Source organism: Hypanus sabinus, chromosome 3 (genome assembly GCF_030144855.1).
Source record: "Hypanus sabinus isolate sHypSab1 chromosome 3, sHypSab1.hap1, whole genome shotgun sequence".
NCBI classification, from domain to species: domain Eukaryota; kingdom Metazoa; phylum Chordata; class Chondrichthyes; order Myliobatiformes; family Dasyatidae; genus Hypanus; species Hypanus sabinus.
Genome location: NC_082708.1, coordinates 184,624,661 through 184,639,712, shown reverse-complemented (window position 1 = coordinate 184,639,712; position 15,052 = coordinate 184,624,661).

Genomic DNA, 15,052 nt, shown 5'->3' with positions numbered 1-15,052 from the left:
GATTTTAACTTTCCTAATATTGATTGGCATCTCCTTAGAGCAAAGGGGGTTAGATGGGTTGGAGTTTGATTGGTGTGTTCAAGAAGGTTTCATGATGCAACATGTAGATAAGCCAGCTAGAGGAGAAGCTGTACTTGATCTGGGTATTGGGAAATGAACCTGGTCAGGTGTCAGATCTCCCAGTGGGAGAGCATTTTGGAGGTAGTGACCACAACTCTATCTCCTTCACCGTAGCACTGGAGAGGGATAACAGCAGAGAATTTGTGGAAGCATTTAATTGGGAAAGGGGGAAATATGATGCTATTAGGCAGGAACTTGGGAACATAAATAGGGTGCAGATGTTCTCAGGAAAATGCACGGCAGAAATGCAGCAAATGTTCAGGAACATTTGCATGGCATTCTGCATAGCTATGTTCCACTGAGGCAGGAGAAGAATGGTAGGGTAAAAGAAATATGGTGTACAAAGAAATGCTTGAGTGAAGACATTAAGAAAGAGGATGTGCTGGAGATTTTGAAAGGTATTAAGTTAAGAAGTCACCAAGACCAGATGAAATATACCCCAGGTTAGTGTGAGAATAGAGGGGGGAGATTGCTGAGCCTCTGGCAATGATCTTTGCATCATCAATAGGGAAGGGAGAAGTACCAGAGGATTAGAAGGTTGCAAGCATTGTTCCCTTGGTCAAGAAATGGACTAGAGGTAACCCAGGAAATGATAGTCCAGTGAGACTTACTTCAGTGGTGGGCAAGTTATTGGAGAAGTTCCTGACAGGCAGGATTTATGAGCATTTGGAGAGACAGCATCTGATTAGGGATAGTTAGCATGGCTTTGTCAAGGGAAGGTCATGCCTTACAAACCTTATTGAAATCTTTGAGGGTATAACAAAACACGTTGATGAAAGTAGTGCAGTGTATATGGATTTCAGAAAGGCATTTGATAAGCTTCCCCATGCGGGGCTCATTCAGAAAGTAATGAGGCATGGGATCCAAGGAGAGCTTGCTTTGTGGATCCAGAATTGGCTTGACCACAGAAGACAAAGGGTGGTTGTGGATGCTTCATATTCTGCATGGAGCACGGTGACCAGTGCTGTTCCATAGGTATCTGTTCGGGGACCCATCCTCTTTGTGATTTGTATAAATGACATGGATGAGGAAGTAGAAGGGTGGGTTAGTAGGTTTGCTGATGACACAAAGGTTGGGGGTGTTGTGGATAGTGTGGAAGCTGTCAGAGGTTACAGCAGGACATTGATAGGATGTAGAACTAGGCTGAGAAGTGGCAGATGGAGTTCAACCCAGATAAGTGTGAGGTGGTTCATTTTGGTAGGTCAAATATGATGGCGGAATATAATATTATAATATTAATATTAATGTTAAGACTCTTAGCGGTGTGGAGGATCAGCGAGATCTTGGGGTCCGTGTCCATAGGACACTCAAAGCTGCTGCTCAGGTTGACAGTGTTGTTAAGAGATGGCCTTCATCAACCATGGGATTGAGTTCAAGAGCTGTGAGGTAATGTTAAAGCTATGTAAGTCCTTAATTGGACCCCACTTGGAGTACCGTGTTCACCTCATTACAGGATGAATAAGGATACTATAGAGAGAGTGTAGAGGAGATTTACAAGGATGTTGCCTAGATTGGAGAGCATGCCCTATGAGAGTAGGCCTTTTCTCCTTGGAGCGATGGACGATGAGAGGTGACTTGACAGAGGTGTATAAGATGATGTGAGGCAGTAATCACGTGGATAGCCAGAGGCTTTTTTCTGTGGCTGAAATGGAGCCACTGTTTTAACATGCTTTGAAGACAGTACAAGCAGGATGTCAGAGGTACGTTTTTCACACAGAGAGTGGTGGGTGAGTGGAATGCACTGCCAGCAAGGGTGGTACAGGTGGATACAATAGGGTCTTTTAAGATATTCTTGGATAGGTACATGGAGCTTAGAAAAGTAGAGGGCTATGCAGTAGGTTCATTCTAGGCAGCTTCTAGAGTAGGTTACATGGTCGGTACAACATTTTGGGCCAAAGGGCCTGTAATGTGCTGTAGATTTCTATGTTTTTTATGTTATGTTTTCTGTGAGGTTATGGAGTTCTTGTTGACACAAGACAAGTGGATGTCGTATATTTGGGCTTTCAGATGGTGTTTGACAAGGTGCCATACATGAGGGTGCTTATCAGTTTAAGTCTGTGGTATGACAGGAAAGTTACTGGCATAGTTAGAACATTGGCTGATTGGTAGGAGGCAGCGAGTGTGAATAGAAGGATCCTTTTCTGGTTGGCTGCCAGTGACTAGTGGTGTTCCACAGGGTCAGTGTTGGGACTGTTTCTTTTCATGCTGTATATCAATGAGTTAGATGATGGAATAGATGGCTTTGTTGCCAAGTTTGCAGATGATACGAAGATTGGTGAAGGGACAGGTAGTGTTGAGGAAATCAGTAGGATGCAGAAGGACTTAGACAGATTAGGAGAATGGGTAAGAAAGCGGCAAATGAAATGCAATGTTGGAAAATTCATGGTCTTGCACATTAGTAGAAGAAATAAATGCGCAGACTATTTTCTAAATGGGGATAAAATCCATATAAGGGATATAAGGGGACTTGGAGTCCTTGTGCAGAACATCTGAAAGGTTAACTTGCAGATTGAGTTGGGGCGAGGAAGGCAAATGCCATGTTTGCATTCATTTCAAGAGGTCTAAGGTACAAGAGCAAGGATGTGATGCTGGGGTTTTATAAGGCACTGTTGAGGCCTCATCTTGAGTATTCTGAAGTTTTTGGTTCCTCATCTATGAAAAGATGTGCTGGCATTAGAAAGGGTCCAGAGGAAGTTCCAAAGAATGGTTCCAGGTATGAAAGGGTTATCATACCAGGGGCATTTGATAGCTCTGGGTCTGTACTTGCTGGAATTTCAAATGTTGGGGAGGAAGAATCTTGCAAGGCCCAGTCAGAGTAGATGTGGAAAGAATATTTCTCATGGTGGAGCATCTAGGACAAGAGGGCACAGCCTCAGGATAGAGGGAGATCCTTTCAAAACTGAGGTGTGGAGGAATTTCTTCAGCCAGAGTGTGGTGAATTTGTGGAATTTGTTATCACAGTCAGCTATGGAGGCCAGGTTGTTAGGCTGAGCTTGATAGGTTCTTGATGGGACATGGCATCAAACGGTACAGGGAGAAGGCCAGAGAGTGGGGCTGAGAAGGGGAAAAAAGGATCAGGATCAGAATCAAGTTTATTATCACCAGCATGTGTCGTGAAATTTGTTAACTTAGCAGCAGCAGTTCAATGCAATACATAATATAGAAGAAGAAAGTATAAAAATTAGAAGGAGATGAGTTATTAACTTCAAACTTTCTGCATAATCACTCAAAGAGTTGACCTACACGTGCATGTAACAAGAGCTGTATAACCCATCTCCTTCTACCTTAGGTCACAAACTTATCAATCACCCCTGCTGCGGACATTTTCTGGAAGTCCAAGATCCGTATGCTCCACGACCGCTGGACTAAGTGTGTGAATGTAGGAAGGGACTATGTTGAAAAATAAATGTGCTAGGTTTTCTGAAATTGACTCCTTCTACCTTAGGCCACAAACATATCAATCACCCCTCATAGATAGTGTAGACAACCAGTGATCTTTTCCTAGAGCGGGAATGGGTAATACCAGAGCAGATGATTTTAAGGTGATTGGAGGAAAGTATAGAGGGGCAATATCGGAGGAAGGCTTTTACACAGAGGATGGTGGGTGAATGGAACACACTGCTAGATGTGGTGGTAAAGGCAGAGACACAAGGGATATTTAAAAGATTCTTCGATTAGCACATGGGTGATAGAAATAAGGAGAGCTATGTAGCAGAGAAGGGTTAGATTGATCTTAGAGTAGATTAAAAGGTCGACAAGGGTCTATATTATGAGGTAGTGTTTTATGCTCTATGGAATGTTTAACTCTGAACTCACTGATGACTGGGACCCCAAACAATAGGCCTTGAAAGCTGTTCTCTCTGATGGCTGGCATTACAACCACTAGATCTCGAACTCCGGGCTTGCTGACAACTAAGGTAGTGGGTACAGGGCTTCAAGCTATGCTATCACAGATTTGGATACCCAGGGGGAGAGTGGGCACAAGTCCTTGTGTCCACCGTACACATGGAACTCCGATTTTTGAACCTTCTGTGGTAATATCACCTGTAAGAATGTGATTGGAGAGAGTTCTCAGCATGCACAGAAATGATAGAAAGATCTGGAAGCATGGCGCTGTAAGACACTTGTGGTTGTTGCTGTTAAATAAAAGTTCTAATTCTTCCAGAATATGGTTATTTATTAGAAATCCACAGTACTTATTAATATAGAGAACACAACATTGTGTCAGAAGTCAGTCTGGAAGAATAATACATTTCCTAACAAGGGAGAATCAAAGATAATTTTCTGAAAAAAGGGTTTGAACTGTTTTGGTGTTGCTAACAGCTTAACAAATGAAAGGTTTGCAGTCTCCACCGACACTTCAATTGTCTGGGAACGTAGCTGAGAACTGAAGAAAACTTAAGCAACATTTGTATTTATCAGCGATTGAAGCGAACAAACGACAGGAAAAAACGAAAGCTGCGCTTCTACTCCATGTAATAGCTGATGACGCAGTTGAGGTATATAACCATTTTACTTTTGAAAATGGAGATAATTTAAATTTAAAATCGATAATGGACAAATTTGAAACATTTTGTATACCAAAGTATAATGTGACGTATGAGTGGTACAGATCTTTTACTTGTAAGCAGAGAACTGGTGAAACTATTTATCAATATGTTACTCAATTGAGTAAAACATGTGAGTTTGGAGAACTGACAGACTCTCTCATTAAAGAGAATTGTTTGTGGCATTCTGGATAATGGTCTGAGAGAAAGACTGATAAGAGAACAAGACTTAGACTTGGAAAAAGCTTTGATGCTCTGCAAAGCTTTGGAAACAGTGATGTCACAGGCTAAAGAACTTTTCATTGAGATCTGCAATGTAGACAAGGGTGAACATATTAGAAGAATAATAAAATGACAACAAAACCGACAGAAACGAAGACGTCATCTGAGAGAAAGATGCTATGTGATCGCTGTGGGTGGCAGCATCGGCCAAAACAGTGTCCTGCATGTGGGAAAATGTGCAATCACTGCGGTAAGAGTAATCATTTTTCACGGTGTTGCAGAAGTTGAAAGAAAATAAAACAACTGAATGCAGTGCTTGAAAATGAACTTGAGGAGTTTTGTTTCCATGTGCTTTGTGAAAACAAATAAAGTAAGAATGACTGACTATTCCATTGCCAGTGAACCAAAACAATATTCTGTTTAAACTTGATGTTGGAGCTCAAGTAAATGTTCTTGCAGAATCTGAGTTTAATGCATTAAAGCCAAGACCAAAGTTACATAAGACAAATATAAAAGTGACTGGGTATTCAGGTGCAGATGTTCCAGTTAAAGCAACATGCGTGGCAAAAGTATCACACAGTATAGTGCACACGCTTTCATTTGTGGTGATGCCTAAGAATATACAGTCAATATTGGGTTTATCTACATGTGAGAAATTGAATTTGGTGAAAAGAGTCTTAGTCCTGGACAGTGACTGTGCTGTCTTTACGACAGTTATTTAGTTTATAATATTTTCGCTTAGTAATTCATTCAATAGTATTTTCTAGTTAGAATTAGAAGTGTTTAAAGTGTATTCATTGCATGTAAAATATATCGGCATGCGATGACGTCACATCCGGTTTCGCCGCGTCTTGTGGGAAAACACCGGTTTGAAATTAGCGCGAGGGTGGGGGCTTTCCACGAGGCTCACCTGAGCACAAGCAGTTTTGCAGGCATGAGAAATCACAGTGAGAGCAACGCTGTAAGTTAATAGATAATCGATATATTGAACTAAGATGTTAATGCTGATCCTGTTAGAGGTAACGACGGTAGATAATGTTTATGCTTTCGTTAGTTAAAGAGTCGCGGATAGTTTGCATGGAAGTGTATTTAAAGTAGTCAATGGAGCAGGTAAACTCTCCCTGTATACTGCACCTTAGTGTAATGTAGTTATAGTCACCTTTGCAAGTATTTACACTTGAAATGTGATATTAAGGAAGGAACAAATACTGTATCAATCTTGTATTGTTTTATCAACAGTTTTCACCATATGTTAATGTGAAGAGTGAACAGTAAATGGTTAATCTTACTGCGATCTGGTTCTTATTAACTGTGGTTTATCCGGACGTTAAATTCGGCGTTTCGTTACACCCGAAGGAGAACGTTACAGTGAAAAAGCGGCATTATCAGGTGTTTCAAGTGCTGCAATGTCAGCTCAATCCAGCATCAAGTCGACGCCGCCCAGCGACAAGGGCGGTAAACCGACATCAAGTAAGCCCACCCAGGCGTTATCAGGTGTTCCAAGTGCTGCAATGTCAGCTCAATCCGGGATCAATTCGATGACGCCCAGCGACAAGGGCAGTAGAACGACATCAAGTAAGTCCACACAGGCAAGAGCCAAGGCAGAAGCCGCCAAGGTGCGACTGCATTACGCCAAACAAGAAGCAGTTTTGAAAATGAAACTGGCCACCAGAGAAGCCGAAGCGGCTGCCCGAGAAGCCGAAATCCAGTTGGAAATGGCAAAAATATCGACAGAGTTGCAAGTGCTGCAGCTAGAAAGAGAAGAAGAAGCTGCCATGGCGGAAGCAAAGTACATAAAAGAAGCTGAAGGGTCGCGTGATCTGACCGAAGCAAGATCTACTTTAGAAAGGACCAGACTGGAACGCACAAGCGACTATGTACAATATCAAACAGACTGGCAGGCTCGTCTCCCCTCTCCATACGTATTCGATAACTTCCCCAGCTACGAGGAACCTCAGAGAGTCACGATTGCATCACATCCATACGAGGAAGGAAATTTACCCTCACGGCTCCGTGATGAAGTCAAGAATGAAAGAACCGTCAACGCTCCTTCACCCCCACAACAGGACGGCGGGGAGGGAGAGGTTCACTCCAGGACAACAATTGTCAGCTCGAACTGTACAGAAGTTTGCGGTCAAACTCAGTCAAGTCGTTCTTGTTCCGAGATCTGCCTCACTGAGGTGTACCCTAAAGAAGCACAACAAGACATTACCAAGCGTAAAGTAACCGACGAGACGCTAGGTCAGTCAGTTTTCGTTCAAACCGAGCACGGAAACAAACTTGCACAATCAGCTCAAGATACCATTTCTTTAAAACCCAAAGACACCAAGGTCTTCAGAGATGAAGCAAATAATGGGGTTGCCCCATTGCCTATCAGAGAACCACGCCAGCGCTCACCAGATAACAAAGAGCAGGTAGTCAAACGGTTCACGTCCTTACGGAAAACCCGGAAAAGGAAACCTGAGATGCAGCAACACACCCGATTGGCTCACGAGGTACTGTGCACACTAATGGCAGAGGTCACAGCCATTATAAACGCACAATCATTCCTACCTGTGTCTTCTGACCCAGAAAACCCCTTTATACTTTCGCCATCAACGCTCCTTACGCAGAAGGCAGGAGCACCTCCTCCACCAGGAGACTTCTCAGACAAGGATTTGTACACAAAGCAATGGAGACAAGTCCAGGCTCTGGCAAATCAGTTCTGGCCTCGCTGGAGACAAAAATATCTACCTTCGTTGCAACAGAGACGAAAGTGGACAGAACCCCGCAGGAATCTTCAAGTTGGAGACCTAGTCCTGCTCAGGGACAAGCAAGCCACCCGCAACAGCTGGCCAATGGCCAGAATCACTGCTACATTCCCTATCGGGGATGGACATGTCAGGAAGATCGAATTGAAGACTACCGACCAAGGCGATGTGAAAATTTACCAAGGGCCAGTTACAGAAGTTATTCTACTTCTACCCAATGACTGATTAAGAGACTAAGTTTTGTACTCTGCTCATTGTGACCTTACGAAGGTCAAGCGGGGAGTGTGCTGTCTTTACGACAGTTATTTAGTTTATAATATTTTCGCTTAGTAATTCATTCAATAGTATTTTCTAGTTAGAATTAGAAGTGTTTAAAGTGTATTCATTGCATGTAAAATATATCGGCATGCGATGACGTCACATCCGGTTTCGCCGCGTCTTGTGGGAAAACACCGGTTTGAAATTAGCGCGAGGGTGGGGGCTTTCCACGAGGCACACCTGAGCACAAGCAGTTTTGCAGGCATGAGAAATCACAGTGAGAGCAACGCTGTAAGTTAATAGATAATCGATATATTGAACTAAGATGTTAATGCTGATCCTGTTAGAGGTAACGACGGTAGATAATGTTTATGCTTTCGTTAGTTAAAGAGTCGCGGATAGTTTGCATGGAAGTGTATTTAAAGTAGTCAATGGAGCAGGTAAACTCTCCCTGTATACTGCACCTTAGTGTAATGTAGTTATAGTCACCTTTGCAAGTATTTACACTTGAAATGTGATATTAAGGAAGGAACAAATACTGTATCAATCTTGTATTGTTTTATCAACAGTTTTCACCATATGTTAATGTGAAGAGTGAACAGTAAATGGTTAATCTTACTGCGATCTGGTTCTTATTAACTGTGGTTTATCCGGACGTTAAATTCGGCGTTTCGTTACACCCGAAGGAGAACGTTACAGTGACACAGAGTCAGAATACAGCGACTTGACGAAAGAGTATGAGGACTTGTTCAAAGGGCTTGGTTATCTTCCAGAAGAACTTTATTAAAAACATTCCAAATGTTAAAAGACTTGAACAGATTAGATATGGCAAAGTTATTTCCCATGGTAGGGGAGTCTAGGACAAGAGAGCACGACTTCAAGATAGAAGGACGTCCATTTAAAACAAAGATGCAGAGTAATTACTTTAGTCAGAGGGTGGTAAATCTGTGGAATTTGTTGCCAAGAGCGGCTGTGGAGGCCAAGTCACTGGGTGTATTTAAGGCAGGTTCTTGATTAGCCAGGGCATCAAAGGGTATGGGGAGAAGGCAGGGGAATAGGGATGACTGGGAGAATTAGATCAGCCCAGACTTGATGGGCTGAATGGCCTACTTCTGCTTCTTATATCTTTTGGTCTTATGGTCTAATGTAATGCGATGTTTCCATCATCATCCATGATCAGGGACCCCCACTACTCAGGACATACTCTCTTACTGCTGCTGCCATCAGGAAGGTGGAACAGGAGCTTCAGGACTCACATCACCAGGCTGAGGAACAGTTATTACCCCTCAACCATCAGGCTCTTGAATCGGAGGGGATAACTTCACTCATCTTCCCTCACCCCTTTACTGAACTGTTCCCACTACCTATGGATTCACTTTCAAGTATTCTTCATCCTATGTTCTTGAGATTTATTGCTTATTTATCTTTTAATTATTATTTCCTTTTGTATTTGTACATGTGTCTACACTCCAGTCGAATGCTCAGGTTAGGCGGTCTTTGCTTCTGTTCTGGTTGTTACTCTAGATTTGTTGAGTATGCCCACAAGAAACCAAAATAAGGTTTAATATAACTGGCATGTCAAGAAATTTGTTGTTATACTTGAGTACTAATTGGAATACATAATAATAAAAAAGCTGTGAGTTAAAGTAAGTATACGTATACATATTTAAAAGGTTAACTAAATAAGTAGTGCAAAGAGAGAAAAAAAAGTACAGAGATAGTGTTAATGAGCTTAATGTCCATTGAGAAATCTGATGGTGGAGGAGTACAGGCTGTTCCTGAAACATTGAATGTGGGTCTTCAGGCTCCTGTACTTCCTCCCGGATGGCAGCAATGAGGGTACTTTGAACTTAGATTATGAAAAAGTTAAGACACGAGAGACTGCAGATGCTGGAACCTCAAGACAGCTGCTGGAGGAACTCAGTGGAGGGGGAGGGGGTAAGGAATTAGTGACATAAAGTCATGAAGAGAAGTACAGCAGAGAAAAAAGCCCTTCAGCCCATCTAGTCCATGCCAAAACCATTTAAACTGCCTACTCCCTTTGACTGCACCAGGACCAAAGACATCCATACTATGCATGTACCTATCCAGACTTCTCTTAAATGTTGAAATCAATCTCATATGCACCACTTGTGCTGACAGCTCACTCCAAACACTCACAGCCCTCTGAGTGAAGAAGTTACCCCCTCATGTCCCCCTTAACCTTCTCACATTTCACACTTGCTGATCTCTAGTTGTAGTCCCACTCAACTTCAGTGGAAAAAACCTACTTGCATTTACCTTATCTATACCCACATAATTTAGCACACCTCTATCAAATCTCCTTTCAATCTTCTACGTTCTAAAGAATCCAGTCCTAACCTATTCAATCTTTCCTTATAAATTAGGCCCTCCAAGCCCGGAATATCCTTGCGTATTTTCACTTGAAGCCCTGCATCTGGACTGAGAAGGGGAGATGTGGATCATTTTTGTCGTCATGGTATGGGAAGCTCTGATTGGCTCGGCGGTGGAGCAGAAATACAGGAACTTAGAAACAAGTGTCAATGCAAAACCTTGAGGTTTCCTTGTTCAAGATTGCACCCAGCTGTTATATCTGTCGACGTCGTGGCTCAAACTTGGTTGTGTTTTAGGTTCACAGTGATGGTTTTGGCGATATTGGGGTTGTTAGGGCTTAGGGACAGGGATAAGGAAGAGTTAGGGGTCAGGTCAGTTAAAGCAGAGGTTGATTGGTTCTTGATTATTAAGGACATCAAAGGTCACAGGGAGAAAGCAGGAGAATGGGGTTGAGAGGGAAAATAAATCAGCCATGATGGAATGAACTAATTCTGCTTCCATGTCTTAAGATTTTATGTCTTAAGTGAAGAGTCAGCGGGAGGAGCTTGTGTTCAAAGTCCGGGTCAGGGTGCTCTCCAGTTGAAGATTAGCGATCCCACAAGTCAAAGGTTTCAAAGGTACAGTACATTTAGTGTCAGAGAAATGTATACAATATACATCCAGAAATTCTTTTTTTTCGCCACCATCTACGAAAACAGAGTGCCCCAAAAAATGAATGACTATTTAATGTTAGAACCCCAAAGCCCCCTCCCAGCTCCCCCCCAACGCATAGGCAGCAGGAAAACAACGATCCTCCCCCCCCCCCCCCGCCCCACCAGCAAAATAAAAGCATTGGCGCCCTCTACTGTGGCCTCAAGTTCACCCCACCACCCCCTCCCGCCATACCAGGCAGTGATGCAGCCAGTTAGAATGCTCTCCATGTTACACCTGTAGAAATTTGTGGAATATCTCCTCAAACTCCTAACAAAATATTGCCACTTCCATGCCTTTGTAATTGCATCAATATTTTCAGCCCAGGATAGATCTACAGAGATGTTGACACACAGGAACTTGAAACTGCTCACCCTTTACAATTCTGATTCCTGGTTTGACTTACCGTTCCTGAAGGGTAACCAGCATATATAACCACACTCACCTCAACACTGAACTGATTCCACAACCTGTGGACTCACCAATTCATGTTCTCATATTATTTATGTACAGTTTATTCATTATTATTGTTATTATTTTTGTTGTATTTGTACTGTTCATCTACTTTTGCACATTGGTTGCTTGTCAGTCATTGCGTATAGTTTGTCTTTGTTTCTATTGTATTACTTTGTTCTACTGCAAATGTCTGCAGGAAAATGAATCTCTGGGTTGTATATGGTGACATATATGTACTTTGATAATAAACGTACTTATTACTTATTTCCCTTTGAATGTTTAGTGTGCTTGCCCCAACCTCCCACGTGGAATGCAGCTCTACCCATTTCACCTTTCTCCCACCGGATGGCAGTCTTTCCCACAAGTTAACAGAAACAATTTTGAAATATATTTCTCCCAGCTGGGTTGCATTTACTTTATTTTTTTACAATGATCTGTTAAGTTTTGGAATACAACACAAGATTATGCCCTGTCTTTCTGTGGCTGCAAACTTATCCCTGTGTTGAGGAGATTGCCTGGCCATTATACAATATATGGCCTTGGTGAAATACTGTATAATGTCAACATCAAATTTATTAATTATGTACATTAGTATTACTATGTAATACCTCCAGATTCATTTTCTTACAGGCATTGAAAAAAAAAGAAAATCAATAGAATTTATGAATAATCATACATACACAAAGACTAGAAAGCAACTAAAAGAAGAAAATCTGTGCAAATAAAATAAAACTGAGAACATGGGTTGAAGAGTTGTTGAAAGTAGCTCTGTTGTTTTTAGAATCAGTTCTAAGTAAACCTCTTCTGCACCCTCCAGAGGACCCCGACCATCCAGGACACACTCTCTTCTTGCGACTATTTAGGCAGGAGGTACATAAGCCTCAGGTCCCGCACAATCAGATTCAGGGACAGTTATCACCCCTCAACCATCAGGCTCCTGAACCAGCATAGATTACTTCACTCATCTCAACAACTGATGACTTCTGCAACCTACAGACTCACTTCAAGTTCAGGTTTAATTATCTTTCAATTATTAATGCAGCTAAACAAAACAGCATCCTCCGTGGCCAAGGTGCAAAGCACTGTACCAACAGTCATTCTCAGCAAAAGGCACATATAGCACGTACAAAGTAGCAAATGAACATGCAACCACGTAAAATTACATAGCCAAAGTTCTTGAATGACATGTCTGGTAAATTGATGGTTCAGGGACTCCATACAACTCATGTTCTCAGTATCACATTACTGTCTTAGGCACCTATATACAGCTAGGGTGCCTAAGATTTTTGCAAAGTACTGTATTTGTTAACGTGAAACAGAGAGTGAGTTTGTAAACCTGGCGGAAGCAAAGGATGTTGGGAATGGTGAGGGTGGAGTGCCACAAGAAGGATGTGTTGGAGAAGGTGTGCCAGGGGAGGGAGTGGCACGGATTGTAGTCACACCCAGCCCTGAGACACCAGGGAAGGTCATCTGATCCCAAACAAATGGTTTATTGATCATTACAGAATGTCTTTCTGGTGCTTTCCGCTCCCTCCCCTCTCCCTTCCCCTTTTCCCAGCCATGATTCCCCCCTCCCTGACCCCTTCCCACTCTCAGTCCACAATAGAGACCCAGATCAGAATCAGGTTTATCATCACTCACTAAGTCAGGATGGTTTTTGTTGTGGCAGCAGTACAGTGTAATACATAAAATTACTACAGTATTGTGCAGAAGTCTTAGGCTCCCTAGCTATATATATATAATATTATATAAATATTATAACAATAATATAATAAAATTTATATAATATTATTTGCACAATCTCAAGGTAACATAACTCAGTGCTATGTTACTAGGTACCATACAATACGAGGTACCTCCTGTATGTTTGTGGTCTTCTGCTGATCTAGCCTATGCACTTCAGGGTTCGACATGTTGTGCATTCAGAGATGCTTTGCTACGCACCACTGTTGTACCACATGGTTATTTGAATTACTGTCGCCTCTCCTGTCAGCTTGAACCAGTTTGGCCATTCTCATCCGACCTCTCTCGTTAGTAAAGCATTTCACCCACAGAACTGCCTTTCACTGGATTTTTGTTTTTTGTTTTCCACACCATTCTCTGTAAACTCTAGAGACTGTTGTGCATGAAAATCCCAGGAGATCAGCAATTTCAGGCATACTCAAACCACCCAGTCTGGCACCAACAATCATTCCCCAGTCAAAGTCACTTAGATCACATTTCTTCCCCATTCTGATCTTTGGTCTGAACAACAGCTGAACCTCTTGACCAAGTCTGCATGCTTTTATGCATTGAGTTGCTGCCATGTGATTGGCTGATTAGATTCTTGCATTAATGAGCAGGTGTACCTAATAAAGTGGCCACTGAGTGTGTAGTCACTAACCATCCATTGTGCTTCTCAGTGCTGTACTGAGCTTTAAAAAGAAGTGTAGCTACCTGTGTGAAACATGAAAACTGTCGGCATACTTGTTAACAAAATCGCTGTCTTATCACAGTCACCCCATTGTGGATAAACTGCTTACCAGAAAACCCCTTCCCCTTTCCTTTCCAGCCCTGATGAAAGGTCTCGGTCTGAAACGTCAGCTATTTATTCCCTTCCATTGATACTGTCTGACTTGCTGAATTCCTACAGCATTTTGTGTCTGCTGTTCAGGATTTCCACCATCTATGGAATTTCTTATGTTTAAACTTTTGATTTTCCCATTTTGAGACTCACAGGGGAAAGATCAGTTGAGAGTGAGTGACTTTGATTTGTGGGCTGACTATGTGCTTTATATCAGTTGTTTGAGGCCCATTAACAAGACTTGGGGAACGGATGGAATGATAGTCCACATTAGAGCAGGGGCTCTTAACCTTTTTTATGCCACAGTCCCCTATCATTATCTAAGGGGTCCGTGGACCCCAGGTTGGGAACTCCTGCATTAGAGCAGATAAATCAGGAGCAAGTAAACCATTCAGCCCCTTAGACATATTTGGTTGTAATCTCCATTTCATATTCCCTGATAATCTTTCACCTTGCTTATCAAGAATTTAAAGATTCAGTAAGTACCTTTACTTGTCATATTGCATTGAAATGCATTATTTGCCTCAACGACCAACACAATACCAGTACGTTCTAAGGGCGATACAATTTCCACCCCTGCCTGTTGGGAGTTTGTACGTTCTCCCTGTGACCGTGTGGGTTTCCTCCCACATTCCAAAGACACATGAGTTAGAGTTAGTGAGTTAATGAGTCATGGGCGTGCTATGTTGACATCAGAAGCAATGGGGACATGGCAACATGGCATGCCCACAATTTACTCACCCTAACCCGTATGTTTTTGGAATGTCAGAGGAAACCTATGTGATGACAAAGAGAAGGTACAAAATCCTAATAGACAATGGTGGAAATTGAACCCTGTTCTTACAGTTGGAGCTGCAAGGTGTTACATTAATCACTGCACTACCATGTCAATATTAGATACTTGCATTGACAAGCAGGTGGTACAGGTGTAACTAACAAAGTGGCCACTGAGTGTATACGTATGTATTTCAATAATACATTTTGCTTTGACTTTGACTTTGAGAAGAATTAGTCTTGCACAGGGACTTGTGACCTGGAATGAACTTTGCAACAATAGATGAGCAGTATCTTCAGAAAGAGAATTAGGTAAAGGTTTGAAGAGCGTATGTTTA